The following is an 18,383-nucleotide window of genomic DNA, read 5'->3' on the forward strand; positions in this document are numbered from 1 at the left end:
CGTGACATGGTTCTTCTATATCCTCTAGAGGAAAACAACAAACAGAAATTGTGTGAAATGAAGAAGGCAGAAAGGATCAAAAATAAATATTTTATGTTAGAAAGTTCTACACCTCACTCCAACCTCTGACATGATTTGGAGATGGAACATTACAAAGCCCAAGAATTTGATTTATTCAGGATGTGTGTTAGAGCAGAGTGCTTGACACACAATTTGACTCACTTGATATGTGCTTGATGAGCTGGATTACAAAAGCGAGAGGGAGTCAGATAGAAATAAACAACTGGAGAAAACAAAAAATAAGGCGGAGCAGCTATTTTTTCAGTCTTACTGTGCTAAACATTTCACAGCAGCAGAATCATAAAAAGAACTTACTGATATATTCTGACAAATTAATTTTGACATGAGCCTAATCACACAGCAGCATCTAGTCTAACTTTACGTTGGAGTGATTAGACTTCAAAGTGATTATTCAAATACTTTAATTTAGTTTTAAATTAGGAGGTTCTTGTTGTGACATTAGTAAAATATCTTTATTGGCCATTATCTCACACTGATAATGAAAACTCACTAATCAGAAATATGCCTAAACACGTTAAGTTGAATGTAATAAAATCGTATGCTCATTGGAACTCGCATTCAAGAGTTAAAGAAGCTTTTTTAATTAACTAGTATTCAATTGAACCAAAAACAGATGTTTGTTGTTTTCACTCACATCTGTCCCAAGAATTCCTCATAATAATAAATAATATGAATTATAAATAACTTTAAAATACATGTCGATTTTTTTTTTTTTTTTTTTACCACCTAGCAGATGTGACAGTGACACTATCCGCTCATGTCTATGTATAATAGCGTGTTAACTCCGCCATGCCATTTTTCAGTGCATACAAGTCACAGTATGCGGCACTCTTCGGATTCCTTCAGTTTGAAAAATTCAATCAAATGTCCCGCTGACAGACATCGTCGCTTTGCAATCATAACCCATAACTGCAAATTGCACAATCTATAATGTTGTTTTAATGTTGAGAAACAGCTTCCTTGTGTGTGTCAGACAATACATTTGATGAGTGAAAGCATTTCAGTTCATTGTGAGCATTCATCCCATTGTACATAAATGGCTCTATTCAAGTAAACATATCTTTTTGTTGAAAAAAAGGACAATGAACACTGCATTGCTAGGAGAATGTCGACAGTGGATGGGCTCTTTAGAGAATTCAGCAATGTGGAAAACTTAACGCAACAAAGAAAAGATGCATTGTGGCACAGCATCATTGTGTTTGAAACAGTTTTTTATACTATAAAAGGTGACTTGTCTTCAAATTTTGTTTTATCTAGTGGCTAAAGTGTTTTAAATTGGTTCCTTTTTTTTTCTTCTTTCCGACTTTCGGTTTCATCCACAGTAGCAGTTCACCCATATTTACAGGCGTCTAGTCGCCGGTCTCTAAACATGACCTTGTACTAGCTTATTAGCTGTAGAGCATTATAAATCACTACAGCTAAGAGTATAAAACTGAAGCCAATACAAATGTGTCAACACAGGGTAATTGCTATCTAATTAACTCTTAAACTTGCAATGACCCGTCCCTATAGGAAGACTTACAGCAGCGGGCCAACCATGGGGTTTATTAACAGGACCAAACATTCAGCTCACATTTCCTCAAAATGTTTATGAAGAACACATTCTTGTTTTACATAAACTCTAATGTTCCAGAGCCTCTGAGTTTTCACACATCAGCATGCTGCAGTGAGAAAAAGAGCGTTCTATATGTTAGAGTTTCATTTACACAGCAATCTTTAATGTAATCAATACTGTGTGAAACTAAATTAACTCAGAATAATAAACAAGCCATCAATGACGGCAACATTAATCGAAACAAAGAAATATATGGCTGACTATTGAGAGTTTGAGGCTGGTGCCAACATCCATCATCATCGTAATTTCTCCCTTTTCTGCGTGTTACACCAGTTACTACTCTCTAAAGTTTACCCTATATAGTAGCACATAAATTTCACCATTCTATCATTCTCTGTTGTCTTGTTCCCCATCTGTTTTTCACTCTCTACATGTACAGTACAACTCCCCTTTTTTTACCTCGAAATCCATCCCTTTGGACCTCTCAGTAGAAATGACGTGGCTCAAGTCGTTATTGATTTATTTGCTAAGAACTCACAGGGAGCAAACATAAAAGAGCAGTCATATATTAGACATGAATCCGAATTCCCTCAAGAGAGGTTTACTTTGTCAAGAAAGCAGAAGTAAAGAGAGTGAGACAGTTTGAGAGAGACAGAGGCAGTGACACATGACAGAGGGAGTGGGTGAAACAGAAAGAAAGACAGAAAGAAAGAAAATTCTGAGAGAGGAAAGAGACGGGATGTCAGAGAACGTTAAAAGAGAAAAATAACTAAGAAGAAAGATTAGAAGTGCAGTGTAGTGAACCAGGGCTCGCTAGAAATTTCCAAACTAGAAATACTGGTATGGAGGGCAGCAATGCGGGCTGTTTCTTAGTACAACATTTACAGTTATGGCTGACAGATTCAAATGTGCACCCACCGGAGAGTTTATATACCTAAAAGAACTACAGGGACGTATGTCCATAACATCGCTGACCTCAACACTGCCTCTATAAATCACCCTTCCTTTCCTGTCCAATATCTGTCCTCAGAACTATAACTCACTTGCATTATCTTGATTTGTGTGTGTGTGTGTGTGTGTGTGTGTGTGTGTGTGTGTGTGGATTGCTGTGTGCTGAACATACACAATATCCTAAGGTAAACACGGAGCAGCGTTGTTAACAGCCCTGAAGTGAGCACCTTATTGCCACCAATAAGGGGCAGCTCCAGCTAAGCTTATGACAACTAGTAAAGGTCAGTGAGTGATGAGTGTCAGTTTAACACACGTTACGTTAGCTATAAAAGCCTCAGTTGCATCCGCAGGGCACCATTATTGCAAGTAATATAACCATGACACAACAAAGAAATTGCAAAGTCAATAACATGTTATTTGCATGAGGTGCCAATATAATTATTATTAAACCCCTTCTTATGTATTGCCTCTAAATGAATGGGCATCACTGCTTGAAGCGTCCAAGATGTCAAGCTGCTCATTAGGCTACTGAAGTCTGTCTGTCAGTGTCTTCCCGGTACTGTGTCTCTGAAGTTAAACAGGTGTTATGAATATGGGACGACAGTAGCTGCCCAGAGAGTGGAGACAAAGACAAAGAGGCAAAGCACTCACCCCCACAAGGCTTTACTGTAATCGCACCCTCAGGCTGCAACTCTACTTGGAGAAACAAGGGAAGATGGGAGAAGCAGTGCACAGCTGCATAAACACCGCTGTTTATGGACAAGTTAATTGAGCAGACACTGATTGACAGCTTTCTGTCTGATGCTGAAATCACCTTTCCCATCAGCACGGGAGATTACCAGCACACAAAGTCTGCGCAGAAAAACTCCATAACTGAGACATTTAAAGGAACAACTGCAGGGAACTTGTGTTATTGTTTTAATAATTGAACTGAGATGGAAAGGTTTCTGCCCATGCACTGTCTAAAGATAGACACTTTGCTCAGCTCTGTTGTGGTCTGCATGGCTGTGAAAGTGGATTAAACAGGCTTTAACATCAAGACGAGCTCTAATGAAACCCAATGGGGGAGTTAGCCCGTCTGTTTGGCCAGCTGACTCCCGTAAAAACCCATCACTGTCTCCTGTTGCCTGCTCTAAAAGTAGCCTTGTGGTGCCAGTCAATACGCTGCGGCCTCAGGGTTGTACTGTTTGATGCTTTTGTCTGGATCATACAGCAGCTCAAACTCTCTATTTTTCACTTAATCATACATGTTTATTCCATATACTGGTGTTTTTAATAAAATGTAATAACACACTAGTGTCTGCGTCAGTGTCTCTGCCTAAAACATCTGTTAAACTAAAAAGATTACTTGGCGAGGAGACGCTGGGACTGTATTCATATCATTGTTTTAAAGGAACATTTTGGAAATACACATATTCTTGCCAAGAGTTAGATAAGAACATGTGTATCATTCTCATGTCTGTGAGGCAAATATGAAGCTACAGCCGTAGCCAATAAGCCTAGCTTAGCATAAAGGCTGGAAACAGGAACGGCTGGCCTCGCTCTGTCTAAAAGGAAAACAATCAAACTAAAAGCACCTCTAAAGGTCACTGATTAATTTGTATCCAATTTCTTTTTTTCTTACAAACACCCAAGTGTAAAATTGACAAGTTGTGGATTCATGTGGGGATTTACAGACTCTTGGTTGGGAGCAGTGGCGTTCTGGATTCTTATTGTCACCTTAAAGTTTCAATTTTCAAAACGTACACTTTTTGTACGGATTAAACAAACATGTTTAGACACATTTAGAGGTGCTGGTGGTCCGACACATCTGGGCAAGCTGTTTCCAGTCCAGTTGCTAAGCTTAGTTAATCAGCTGCTGGCTGTAGCTTCATGTATGCTGTACAGACATGAGAGTGGTATTGATCTTTTCATCTAACTCTCAGCAAGAAAGCGGTGTGCATATTTCCAAAAATGTCCAACTACCAATTCCCCATATATTATCCCTCAGCAGTGGCTTACAGAACAAACGATGTGTCATCCATGAACTTCTCAATCGTGTAGATTATTTTTCAACAGCACCAGTACATATTCACCAGCTTGGGAGTAATAAACCAAAAGCATTAGGATCTGTGCTCACTCCAGCACCCACGCAGGACGAGAGGTTCAGCAGAAAGCAAAAGCAAAGACACTTGGAGCCATCTACACCTCTGTCACCAGGGCCAGTACTATCAATGTACTATCCTCCACCCACAGCCCATTTAGGAAAGTCATAACGATGATCAATACGGCAGTAGCATTGTACACGACAAAACCATCTATCAGCAGAAGAAATCCTGAAAAAATACAAGTCAACCAATATTGACCGTGGCTCGAACAATACATCAAGCCGTGAAAGCTCTGTTGCTGTTCACCTTTGTCTCTCATCTTCTCCTTCATGTGTCTCTTTCTTCTGAATGTCCTCAACTGTGTCTCTCCCCACAAGAGGCAATGGAAAGTCATAATCATCCAAACACATTCCTGCTCCACCTTTAACAGACTAGTAACAGACCATGCATTCACCGTGACACAGAACTTGACTGCACTGTTCCCTAACAATGGCTTTGTTGATATATTGATGTAAAAACACACCGGTTGTGTTGATATATGCAACATATTAAAATGTTAAACTATCGAGATTTGCAGCCACGGTGGAATAGTTTGTGATTCATATACAGCTACTGTATTGTCAAACTCACACTCTGGCTTCTATGATGAATAACTGCAGCCGTGGACTAAAAGGAAAATATTTGCACCATGGCACAGATGCCATTCCCTCTGCTTTTACTCATTGTCCAGCACAATGTCAAAGTACCCCCAGGTCACTGAGAGGGAACATTCCTTCACATTGCCATCTATGGGCATCACAAATAAACAGTTACCCCAATTCATGAAAGCTATCCACTTGCCATGTAAGGACACAATTAATTTCCTCCTCTATCCACAGCAACGCAGTAACAAATATGTTGTATCTGATCACCTAAATTATCATTAATGTGCCACAAGAGGGGGAATACGCATTCAACACTAACCCTATTAGTGACAATGCCTTTCTTCTTTTTGGTTTACTTTCACTTAGGGCAAATCAAGTTGTCAAAACAGATATTTCCCCGTGTTTTTAATGAACTTAACAAGAGAAAATTTGCTTGAGAAGCCACGTAGCCTTTTTGGAGGAGACGCATTTTGAAGAGCGCAGAGCGCAGAGGGTTGGGCAGGGATGCTGAGCCGGGCAACGGGGGGAAACCGCAGCAGAGGCACTTGTTTGCCAAACTTGCACTTACACAAAAAACACATTCAATTCGAGCTGGCAATAACATCCTGAATATAGTCTATCAGCTTTGGAGACAAGCACGAGTAATCAATAATAGTCTGAGGTGTCTGCAACTTCAAAGTGCAGCGTTGTGCGGTTGAAAGCGTGACATAATAAAGCAGCTGAGAATCGGTTCTGGGGGTAAAGACCGAATACTTTTCTGTGATTAAATATTTCCAAAACTTTCCGGGTGTTTTTTTTTTTTTTTCTGTTGTTGTCTTATTTTCACTTACCTCATAACACTCAATAGCGCGCGGGTCAAAGGCAGCACAAGTAGATGGGAAAACGGCAATCCAGTCAAACTTGTCACGGGTCCATGTTTGGCACAGCGGCAGCACGGCAGTCCAATCTAGTCGCAAATGAAGCGCTAACGGTACACAGCCAACGAGGCTCGCCACCGTCCACTGTCACCGAGCCGTGGATTGGACAGCGATGTGAGGAGCACAGCGGGATCCTCAAGGGCGCACGAAGGAGCACTGCGTCATGATTGGTCAGAGCAGCAGTGACGCACCGGCAGGTGGCACACCCGGCGAATAAAAAGAATCCAGATTCATTGATAATAGAACTGGGAAACTATATGAGCTCAACACACTGGCAGATAAAGCCGAAAAACAAACTCTGTGGAAGTCGTGCAAGATCAAAAAATGTCAGGGTCCTCCTTATTTCATCTTTGTCTCTCTGCATGCTCAGGCTTTTTTTCCGTTTTAATAATTGGAAACCAAAGCTTCAAGCTGTTTAGTTCGGTACAAAATACTGAGGTATTTAATTAGGAACAAGCAATGTCCTGTTTTCTAATTGCAGTGTTTTTTCCAGATATGACCCTGCTGCGATTTCAAAACACAAAAGAGTGCTTTCTATTTCTCTGGAAGAAAATGATCTGTTTCACATACATTAAACCAGCCGAAATAAGTCGAAATGATTTTTGAGGTTTTGCAGATGATTTTTAACTATTATTATCGACTGATAGGATTAAGGAGCTAAAACAAAAAACTGCTAATAGATGGGAGGGAGAAAAAAAAAGCAGCAGCATGCTTGCAGAGGTGTTGCCTGAGTCTGGGGAAGACTGCACACAGTTGCACATAAATAAAATAGAGAAAACTTATGAAGGTGTTTAATCAGAGCTGAAATATTCATTTCACTTGTTTATTTCACCCAATGTGGGGGGAAAAAGTGGAAACTGAGAGTGTTTTGACACTTGTCTGAGTGTAATTCAGGGAGCCAAAGCAAATGTTTTAATAATTGTTCTATAAACACAAATAAGGAGTGAGTGGTAATCCTTGGTGGAATGTGTAAGCCAATTACGGCTGGCTGCAGGGACTTGTGGAATGGGGCCTCAGAGCTTCCTGCTCAGACTCACTGCAGACCCTCGGACCACATTTCCTGTTCCCATTGCATGGACGGACAATATTTCTATGAAAATACAGAACGGTTAGAGACATGAATAGGATATCGTGCCGACTTCCTCCAACATTTGCTGTACTCTCATCATCCTAATGCCTTGTAGGCTATTCGACATTGTGTCTTGTGTGTACTTTCCCAACAGCAGCTTGTTTGCATCCTCTGAGTGGGGAACCAGTTTTTTCCATCTGGATTCTGGTGTATACGTGTGTGTGTGTGTGTGTGTGTGTAGGCTTACATAATATCATGTCTGTTGTAAGTAGATGAAAAGAATGACTTGGACACTTGCTGATGTGGTTAGTTTATGTTCTGGTGTTCATGTTGAGTGTGCTCTGTAATCCCCTATAGCTTCACAGATTTCCTAATTTGCAGCTATTAAAATAATCTTTGCAGAGATGTAAAGAAGAGAAGGAATAGACAAATAAATCAAGGTAGAATGAGGGCAAATATTGACTGTTAAAGCCAATTTATTTTATTTCAATGCTGACTGCAACCTGGCTGATAATGCAAATATTGCAAACGAAGGCTGCAAATGACATCTGGGACACTGGGTATAACCTACAGCAGCATCACTGCATTATATGAACCATGCCTGAAGTGTAAACAGCATGCTAATAGGAAAGTGTGTTATAAAATAAAGCGTCAGGCATCTGTAAGTAGGATACATAGGATTTTTATTTCAAATCAAAACAATAAATAATAAAACGGTAAAGAGAACCCAGTCAGTGGTTCTAGTCCAGCAAACCTGCTATGTGGGCTTCGATAAACACACGCTCTAAGCTGGGCCTCAACATTCACCTTCCTGCAATTTCACACTGTCTGATTCCTCAAGAACTGCATGAACACACTGATAACCAAGTCACTGTAGCCAACTGGTCTACAGAGACAGTTTTCACTTCATAATGGCCTCTTCCAATCCAACTCTCACTCTCAGGAGTGTCAGCAAAGTACAAAGAAAAAAAATGTTACAAAGAAAAAGTCTGGAAACACTGGCAACAACCTTTGCCTCAAGAATAATATTTCCTACTTAAAACCTGACGAAAAATGAAAAATGTATGATTTTATGAACAATCAGAGCTACAGTAAGATTCTAACAAAAAGAGTTTGTGCTTCTTCTATTTCGATTTCGATCTACAGTATATAAAATTCAGTGAATCAGAGGAAAAAGCTTTGCCCACAAGGTGTACCGCAGGGCGAGAGGAGCTGGAAACTGCAAGATGAACATGTAGTCGAAAAAAATTAAAGTCTAACAACAGGTAGCTACAATGCACACTCAGATAATAACAAATATATCAATAACAAAGGCTACCAGAAAGACCAAAAAATCAATAATGGAACACAGCTGCAATGATTGGTCGATTAATCTATTAGCCTAATGATAAAACATTTATCAGTAATTATTTTGATAGTTGAATAATCGTTTTAATCATTTTTAAAGCAAAAATACCAAACATTTGCTGGTTCCAAATCTGAGGATTTGATCCCTTCCTTTGTGATAGTTGTGATAGTAAACTGAATGTCTGACATGTAACAAGAAATCTGAAGACATCACCTCAGGCTATGGGAAATTTGAACAGATGTCTGTAAATATAATTTAACTGTATAGTTCTGATTTGTATTTTGGAAAATTATATGAAATTAAGAGAATGGATGTAATAAATGACGTTTTGGAGTTAATACAGTGCTGCCAGCATAAGAGTAAACGCAATTTCTTCATTGCTGAGTCTTGAGACGTTCCGGCTTCTTGCATATAATGAATACACCTAGGTTGATCATTTAAGTATGACAATCACATGAAAGTCAGTGTGAATAACAGAAGAATCTAAGGAATGTAATATTCTTCTGTGAACAGCATTTGATGGGGAAAAAATACCAAAAAAAGTAGGTTTGCCCAGACAAAAACCAAAAGCCTTAAAATGCCCTGGATAGGCTCTGTCTCATTTTTTAAAAAAAATCTTATATTTGGTAATTACAGAAAAGTCACGGCATGAAATCCTCATGAACCTCTGCTTCAAACCATGAAATGTTTTATAGGAACCGCAGTTGGAGTCATTCAGGGTTATTTTCTCAGAGTAGGAGAAAATATTGCCTGCCCGATCATACATTTCTGATTTCACAATATAAGTCATTTCCACCGATGATTACAGCTCAGACGTACTATTATAAAGCTTTAAAACATCATGTTGGGATATATATTCCTGGAAAGACACATTACTACCACTTAGAACTAATTATGACATTTTTTACATCATCTTTCTTTTAATATGCGCACAAGCAGCTCTTACGGAAAGAAGAATTAACACCAAGTCTTCCCATATTTTGATGCTGGTTGGGCGCTGGTGCCGATGACATGTTGAATACCACCAGTCTTTGAATTTCTGGAGGGCTTTTCAATTAAAAATGCATGTTTTTTTCCTGAAAAATAATTAGAAGCTAACGCCCTCAGGGTGATTTCTCTATGTGTGTGGGGTGGGGTGGGGTTTCTGTGTGTATGTGACTGTGACCGTGTCCTTTCTTGACATGTGCAATGAGATATTAGCATCCGAATACCAATGCACGGTTGAATTATCAAGCATTCCTAGCTCTACATTGCTTTGTCATCTTTTCTCTTTCCTCCAACATCTACTTTCATTCAAACCATTTTTTTTGAGCATACACATTCAGTGCAGTGTTTTCCCTTTTACAGGCATCTCTTCATTCCTCTCTTCACCATCAGTATAAAAGCTAATCCTCTCACTATGTCCAAAAAAATTCTGCATCTCAGTAGACATTTTAGCACTGACCTTGATCACAGTCTGACTTGTCATCTTCCACTGTCATCCCTGTCCTTTAGCAAGTTGTTAGTAGAATAAACAAGTAGGACCAGTCTCTCGCTGTCTCCTGCAAAACTGATGTGCCATTCGGCCTGTCAACAGGACCCTCAGTCCTTCACTATGAAAGCTCTTCAAAGTGAAAATTGCTACACAAAATATCTGGCCGCACAGTTCTCATTACTGCTCTATGTAGGCTTTGAAACTCATCATACAGACTCAGACAAGCAGAAATCACTGGAAACACAGCTAGCGATTGCAGTGTGTCAAAATGTTCCAAGTCTGGCTTGAGTTTAAGTCCTGATGTTTCACGTCGGGGGGGGGGCGGACCACGGACCACGGGGAGTCCAATCAGTCGATAATCGCTCAGAGGTCAACAGCCTGTGGTTAGAGCTGTGCCATGTTGTGACAAAGAGTAATCGCAATCAAATAGAGTTAAGTATAAAGAAAGTGCTTCTTTCAGACTGGAGAGGTGACACATGCTGACTCATGGCTGGAGTCAATCAACTTTCCACTTAGCTCTGATTCTGTAGTAGGAGTTTAGGTTCTAGTAGTAGCTGAGGGGAGAGACACTGCTTTAATTTGGATTTGCAAAATTTGTGGTTAATGGCGAGATAAATGGTGATAGAAATGACACAAACCTGCATGGCACATATGCAACTTACATTGATAATGGTGACTGATTTACCAGTTATTCTTCTTTTAGTAATTCTTACTAATTTTTCAAACAATGGTTGATTTCAGGGTAAGGGGTCACGGTTGGAGTTAACAACAACTATCGCTACTGCATTGTATCAGTACTTCCATATAATTAGGGGGTGAGTGAGGGACAGATGAAGAAAAAAGAATGGCAGAGGCCGAGACAAACCCTGGATCCTCGCTTCCTACAATGCTACTTGATTTATTTCATTAGATGTACCATGTCTGACACACACCCACAGTTCTCGAGACCGCCTGTAGGATTGCAAAATCAGAATAACCCTGGTGACATCCCTATGACATCCTCAGGGTTTTTTCAGACTTCAGCTCCCCCAGAGCCACAGGAAACACAGCAACCGTAACATAGATTGTGTATGTGTGTTGACCTATAGGCTGCTGACAAAGATGAATTTGCATTTTATGTAAATTAAATAGACAATAAAGTCATCTGAGACACTACATAACTGTTCTCTCAACTCTTGAGTTTGTAGAATTTCCACTTCCTGTCATCAGTGCGACCCATAACCTAACATCACTCCGGTCCACAGCCATGAGATATTTTGAAGTCTCCTTAATAACTGCGCGATTTCATTGTCTCGGTGAAGAAGCCGTCACCACCAGTTCATTGTGATTTTCATTAAATCTTACATTCTTCTCTATGCAATCCGATAAAGTTAAGATGACTGCTAAAGCGAACCGAGGAGCATCCGTGCTTCTGAAGCAACATACAAAGCAGACTGTGCAGGTTGACAAACACGGTCACCCCAGACTTTCTTGCTTCACCCTGATTCTCTGTCCCATCTGTCACTAGTCAGCAGCTATTCAGTCAGAACAAAAGTCAGATTATCGAGACTTTTAATTACGCTGAAGGCATAAGCTAATTAATTATCACTATCAGTGGTATGGAACATCCCTTTAGATAAAGACACCGAATCTAATTATCTTTTGACCTCTCTCTCCCCTAAGTAAGCTCCTCAGCAAGTGTACAGTCACACACAACACGCATGAACTTGAAAGTCAAACGTTAATATTCTGCAAAATTTCACTGCAGAATTCTGCAATAAAATGTGTTCGCTGGCATTCATTGTCTCACAAACACACAGGGGATAGACTGAAGCTTTTCCATGCTTGAGATAACTCACCAGCATGGCTCAGAGCTTTGACAGACCCAGTTGGACTAATTCCTCCTCAAGCCACAAAAACAGGGCTTTCCCCACATCCAACAACACAATGCCAAAGTGCATAAATCACTTATTTGTATCAGTATGCCATGGACCAACCACTTGCTCACCATATGCTGCTTTGTCTCTCCTCCCCGAGTCCCAGCTCCTCTCCTTTTTATAATGATGTACCAACAGCGCACCTGGTTAGTCAAAGACTGATCTTCCAATATTCATAAAAGAAAGACACCCAGCGGGGGTTTTACTGGGTACAGTTTTAAACACCAGCACTCACGGGGCGTGTGTGTACACCAGTGATAAGGAATGAGAATGTGACAGTGAGAAAACAAGCAATAGAAAAACAAGAAGTGGAAGGATGGATAGTAACAGAGTTTGAACCCTTATATGTACAGGATAATAGCTGAACCTCAAAGGCCAAAATGAAGGTGCTCATCCTTTTTGTCTCCCAAGCAGATTCTTGGCTCGGTTGCTTATTCTGAATTGAACATCCAGACGTCCAGATGTTAAAAATCCCAAAAAGATCTAAGGGATGGGAGAATTCATTAGGATAAACAAAGGAAAATGGATGTAATGTAATAACGAATTAGTGCATGCTGCCTGCCCACACGAACAGGACAGGTCTGTCTGCATGTCTACCTATAAGCAACCACATTTACTCTGATTAGCTCTTTGCACTTATACAATGGGGTTAAGTGCTGATAAATATCCTCCTCCTCTTCATCAGCCCTCAAAAGAAAGACCACATCTGGTCTTGGTTGTTAGACTCATATTAGCTCTTCATGCAGGACTAATCAGAGCCATCCCAGCCAGGCTTATGGGATAATTCTGGATCATACTGTTTTGATGGACTGGGAGACAGTGCTCTGCTAACAGTTCATCATGTCTCATTACCTCATGAGGAGACATCTGCACTGTGCAATTTACTGATGTAAACCAAAATCTACAAGAGTGGCACTTATGACACAAATACACTCGTGTACATGACATTACTGTAGCATACTGCAGAAACAGAAGTTTTTACTTTTACATAGGACATGAACAAGTTCAAAATCCATACAGGTGCATGCAAATTTAAAAAAAAAAAAACTCACTGTATATCGTGCCGTAAATATTGCAGATTCAAAACCTTTTGTACTAGACACAGTGACACCTAGCAGTGTCCCAGTTGACAGTTAAGGTTCAGATCCATTACTTATTCTCCTCTGTAGAGGAAATTTGTTTTTACAGCCTGTACACAAAAGTAAAGAAGTCATAGCTCACATCACAAAACGTTTCTAAAAATGTGTTTTTCTGCAGATTGGCTGTCTGTATCTGCGGCTAGAGGGGAGGAGAGTGAAGCATGGGTTAAGGGTCATGGGCTATTGTCAGTGCTCTGCAAGTGGTGGTGGTGTCAATGAGACCAATTATTTTTGACGATATATTAAAGATTTTAAAGGAGGTTGCTTCTAATAGTGAGGGTGAGCATGGTGAAATGGCAAGTGAATGGGTTCATTTTTACTTTGGTACAGAAGAAGCAGGAGGCGGGGTTTAATGTTTGAGGATGGCAAAGAGTCTTTGTTGGCAGTACTTATGGATGTCTGTGATGTGGTGATCAAAGGTCAGTTTATTGTCCAGGATTATGTGGAGGTACTTGAACCTCTCCACCCTGTCCATTGGCTGGCTGTTGATGGTAGTGGGACAATGAGCGGTAGTGAGTTTATTTGGGGTGTCAGAAATGAGCTCCTTTGCTTAGTGGCATTGAGGAGGATGGTCAGGATGATCTGTGCACCACTGGGCAGCGGATTACTGGTAGGTTGTGACTGAGTCCCCGTCTGTGGAGTATGGCTGTATCATCAGAATTTATAGTATTTTGTAATGGTGGAGGCATTAAGACAGTCATTGGTGTGTAGAGTGTGTATAGAAAAGGCCTCAGATAAAAGGGGTTTATTGATAAATAATTCAATACTGCACACAATGTAAAATGTATGCATCTTGTATGTACATGGCAAACTAAGAGAAACACGTCCCATAACTGAGCTGAGCAGTCAGGCATAATACAATAAACATACACAAGATTTGAGGTTATTAAAATTGACAGACTATTTATCATATCCCTCTGGGTGATAAACAGAGAGAGGGGTGAGAGGAAGAGGAAAAACAAAAAGAATGTTAGTTATTTTCAGTCTATATTCAGCCTCTTTCTTTCCCTTTTACAACAGACAGTTATATGAGGATGCAATTTTATTAATCCAGTGTAGGTGACACAGGTGATACATTCACTTTATTTTCCACCAATGTGGAGATTAAACTAATTAAAGTAACTAAGAAACTCAACTTCGGTGTTTACACATTTAAACACCGGGGTCTCTTTCCTTCAGTATCTCACAATAAGTTTCCAGCTCAGAGGAAAATGAGACAGTGTGGTTCTTCCCCACGTAATTCCCACAGCACCCATCCTTTAGATGCATATTCAGAGATTTGATTAAAAAAAGATTAAAAAAGCTCCAACCTTAGTTAATTAAGAAAGCAGATGAGATACAAAATATCCTAAGTAGATATATCTGCCGCCAAATTGCTTCTGAGTCTCAGAAAATATATTAAAATAGGTGCCATGCTATTATTCCCACAGCTCACTTTATCGAACAGTCCAAAAACTTTGTTCCATTGGGCTGAAAGCCAATTAGTCCAACAACAAACGTCCACTGCTCCAAAGGCACATTGTTCCAAAATTAACTGACGTAACTAACATACTTATTTTAACCATGATCTTTTCCTAAACCTAACTGAGAAGGTTTGGTGCCTAAACTTAACCCAACATGTGACCTGTTCACAATGTTAACCACGTGTTTATTATTGTAACCATGAAGACGAAGGTCACCAGATGGTCATCTGCATCTATCCAAATACGCTAAAATATTAAATGCCAAAAAATACAATGTCAACTGATCTTTTAGTCCAACTGGACTATTGGAGTTTCAGAATAATGAGCGTTGGGACAATGGGCAGTGCCCTTCAAATACTAGCAGACTTTTATTTGTTTTTCAGTTAAATCAGGCCCATGTATATATTATTTAGAGAGATGGGGGTGACTGGAATAGAAAGACAAATCTAACATACAACAAAGATTCCAAGCCAGATTTAAACCAAGGAAGAAAAGACGTCTGACATCCATCAATGATTATTAGACGTAACTTCTGTGTATCTGTGTATGTACAGTATATGTGTGGATTGGTACAACTTTAACACTGTGCCAGGATCCTGATGTGTTTATGATCACACCTCTGTGTTATTGGTTCTCCACTGAGGACTGCCAAGATACTGCCACCACTGGGAAGCCTGACACAACATGCAGCGCAGGTGCAAATAACATCTGGGCGGGAGAGTGCCCACAAAGAAAAGCAGAGACGAACAGACAGAAGGAGAAGAGAGAAATAGACTCAGACACCCACACAACTTAAAAATCATGTAAATAGAAAACAAGATTCTGGAGGAAATATGACAGCACTGAATACCAATTGAAGTCAAACCGACGCACAGCTGATGATTTGCCAAACACAAGTCCTTTATTCACTTGAAGACTCTATCTCAACTTTGGAAACAGCAGCTTAACAAAAACAACCTCAACACAAGGTCCAGGCTACTCTATGCCTGTGCCTATCACTTCCTATTCACAATATTGGGCTATATATTTACTGTCTGCCATTTTATAGTATCCGAATTCTGAGTATAAAAATGGATCCAGTGCCTTAAAGTAGTGTAGAAAGTAGCAAACATTTCACTCTCTCCTAACAATCACAATGCCATGCATCACATTTAATAGATGTGAAAATTACTCATGGACTGTATAATTAATAAATGGATGTAGTCTCCATGTAGTCTCAGCCATTGTTTGAGAGTGTTGTGGCTCTGGCCAGTGCCATCTTGGAATACCTGACTCCGCCAGCGCCCGGCTAATCAAAAAATGGGCAAAGACGTGTGGAGCTGAATGAAGCCCGGTTGCTGAAACCTGCCACCTGTGTCAGCACCCAACTGTCACCAAGAGTGGCCACAGACTTAATCATGCATTTTTAAGCCTTAATATAATTTAAACGTGTGAGTTATATAACCCTAGCAATCAGCAGACATGGCAAACAAAGCCTGAAAGGCCTTTATCTTCAGCTTGACGGGTTCCTTCACAGTGCCAGTTCCATGTCTCCAGCACACTCCTGGATAGAGAAAGATTTCATCCAGAGCTCAAACCTTAAAACCTTGTGGACAGGGGCTTCTGTCAGACGCTCCCAGTTGACCCCTCACTGCATGTTGAGTTTTCCTTGTCTGTCTATCAGCTTTCCCCACTACACCAACTCACTACCAAGCGGAGATCAGTTGACAGCTCCGCTCTTCTCTTCATCTGAGATTATGCTAACTTATTCTGGAACAAGGTACACTGATGAACTACATGGTAAAACAAGGATACCCTTTCATTAACCCACAACTTCATACAATCATCGGTTTGAATAGCACAAAATTACATATTCGCCTCACAATATAACAAAATCGAAAAAAAACACCACCACAAACTGGTTTCATAAGTGTTCATCCACTTATTGTACTGATTGAACCAGCTATCACTGAATGCGATACACTGTCCAGGTATTATTGTGTTCACCCAGTTTAAATATTTAAACAATTATTATGTGACACACAGCACTTTGTAGTTTAGCTTAAATATATTTCCCCCTTACTGTAAACAACACTGAGCCAACCATCAAATTATAAAGCTGCTGAACAGTTTGTGTGTGTGTGTGTGTGTGTGTGTGTGTGTGTGTGTGTGTGTGTGTGTGTGTGTGTGTGTGTGCGCGTGTGTGTGTGTGTGTGCGTGTGTGTGTGTGTGTGTGTGTGTGTGTGTGTGTGTCGTGTGCGCACCCTGTTGTGTGTATGCGCCTTAAATAAACAAAATGCCATAAACAGGCAGGGTGAAATGTTTGTGTTCCTTATTAGAAAGACGAAGGGTCGTGACGTGCTGGCTGCTCACTCTAAATTGGGCCGGGTGAGGAACCAATTAGTGCTGCGTAGAACAGTTAAAATTCTCATCCCCTCCTGTGCCAATCATCATAATGCAATTTCAGCTGACAAATTAAGTCCAATTTACAGAGACAATTAAAGTATCTAAAATCAGAAACTAGGTTCGCCCCCCTCCCCCTATTCACCCTTAGGGTTTCAGTAACAATACAGGTATATAATACACTTTTTTTAGAGGAAAAATTAAATGAATACACCTTTACGTCAGCCAGTGATATGAATCCTTGCACTATCAATTTACACACACAGAGGAGCAAAAGGAGCAATAGAGAGGGAGACACAGTTGAGAAAATCACAATTGGATCCAGAATGGTTGCATTGAAGATGAGCAGCCACGGGGTCAAGGTAACTGAACAATTCCAATAGCAAAGTAACTGTCTGTCTGCCCACTCTAAAGCTTATTTACAGCATACAAAGGATCTAGATAAGCAACACAGTGAAGTGTGTGTGGGTGTGGGGGTGTTGGAGCTAGTAAGAGTGATAAGGCAGGTGGGGACGGATCCTATTAGAATGGAAAGTTTACAATGAAAAGGCAAGTGTTCAGGACTGATAATAAGAGCAATCAATAAACGTCTGAATGCCAGTGTGGAAGATCAGATCACAGTAAGATAAAGTATCATTATCTGCAAGGAAAAGAACAGCTAACCAGAGGAAGTAACTATGACTCTTCAGCCACCTCTTCAAGGTTTGAAAAAGCAAATAGAAATGGCTGTAGTGCTTGCAGTTTTTAGCCACACTAGCAGCACAGCTCTGTGTATGTCAATGTCAGTTTGCCGGTCTGTCGTAAAGAATCCTCCTGACTCAGGTGATCCCCTCGGTTTTCCTCTGGTGTCACCATGAGGTTGATATTTTTGTTTTTATTGTGAAAGGTCTCGACGGCTGTTGGATGGATTGCCACAAAATTTGATAAAGGCATCCGTGTCCTCTTCAAGATTAATAATAAAACTTTGGTGATCCTCTGACTTGTCCTCTAACACCACCGATGGGTTTGGTGTATGATTAAATAACTACAAAACTAATGACATTCCCATTAACCTCGGCTGTACTTTGAGTTTACTTCTAATTTTCATACATTATCCTACTAACACACTAAATAAAGATGACAATGGTAAAAAAAATGTGTTAAAAAATATCCTGTTAGCATTGTCGTTGCGAGCATGTGACTATTTGTCTCAAAACATTGCTGTGCCTAATTGCAGCCGTATGCCCAGGAACCTCGCCACAGAACCTCTTGTTTTTCATTTTGAGGGCACGAGCAGTCGAAACTGCAGCGCTGTGTCGCCTATTTTCGCTGTCCTAAATGTTGTGCTTTGAAACTCTCAAACAAAACAAAGTATTTC

General features: G+C 40.2%; 1 protein-coding gene across 2 annotated transcripts in view; it reads right to left on the reverse strand.

Moving 5' to 3' along the window:
* chrm3a (cholinergic receptor, muscarinic 3a) overlaps window positions 1-6,357 on the reverse strand; it is a 77,437-nt gene extending 71,080 nt beyond the window's left edge. For both annotated transcript variants that reach the window (XM_051377892.1, XM_051377902.1), the window contains exon 1: window positions 6,149-6,357. The gene's annotated coding sequence lies outside the window, so the exon portion shown is untranslated. The remainder of the gene's footprint in view (window positions 1-6,148) is intronic.
* Between the last annotated feature and the right edge of the window lie 12,026 nt (window positions 6,358-18,383).

Source organism: Dicentrarchus labrax, unplaced genomic scaffold (assembly GCF_905237075.1).
Source record: "Dicentrarchus labrax unplaced genomic scaffold, dlabrax2021, whole genome shotgun sequence".
NCBI classification, from domain to species: Eukaryota; Metazoa; Chordata; class Actinopteri; family Moronidae; genus Dicentrarchus; species Dicentrarchus labrax.